Raw genomic sequence first — 376 nt, 5'->3', positions numbered from 1 at the left:
GGGGAAGTGACCACTCCTGAGCTGGCCAGTTAAATAAAAGGGTCTTCATTTACAGATTCAGGCCCTTGCAGCTCTGTCACCTGAACTCTAGACAGTGGCTGTACCTTCTTTTAAATAAACTTTTAACTTTGAGTAATTTTAGACTTTTGGAAAAGCTGAAAGGAAAATGCAGAGGTTCTTGAGCCCCTTGGACTTTCCCTGAGGCAAACGTCTTCTGTGAGTGGGGCTGTTTGTCGGCCCGGGCTGACCTGGGTACATCACTAAGAACTGAACTTCAGTTTTGCTCAGATGTCATCTTTTCCCTCTCCTGTCCTCCTTCTGTTCTAAGGGCCTGTGTTGCTGTGGAGATGGCCTTACTTTTAACTTTGCTGCACCT

Source organism: Otolemur garnettii, unplaced genomic scaffold (genome assembly GCF_000181295.1).
Source record: "Otolemur garnettii isolate 467f Iridium unplaced genomic scaffold, OtoGar3 scaffold00534, whole genome shotgun sequence".
Lineage (NCBI taxonomy): Eukaryota > Metazoa > Chordata > Mammalia > Primates > Galagidae > Otolemur > Otolemur garnettii.
This window is presented reverse-complemented; position numbering follows the sequence as displayed.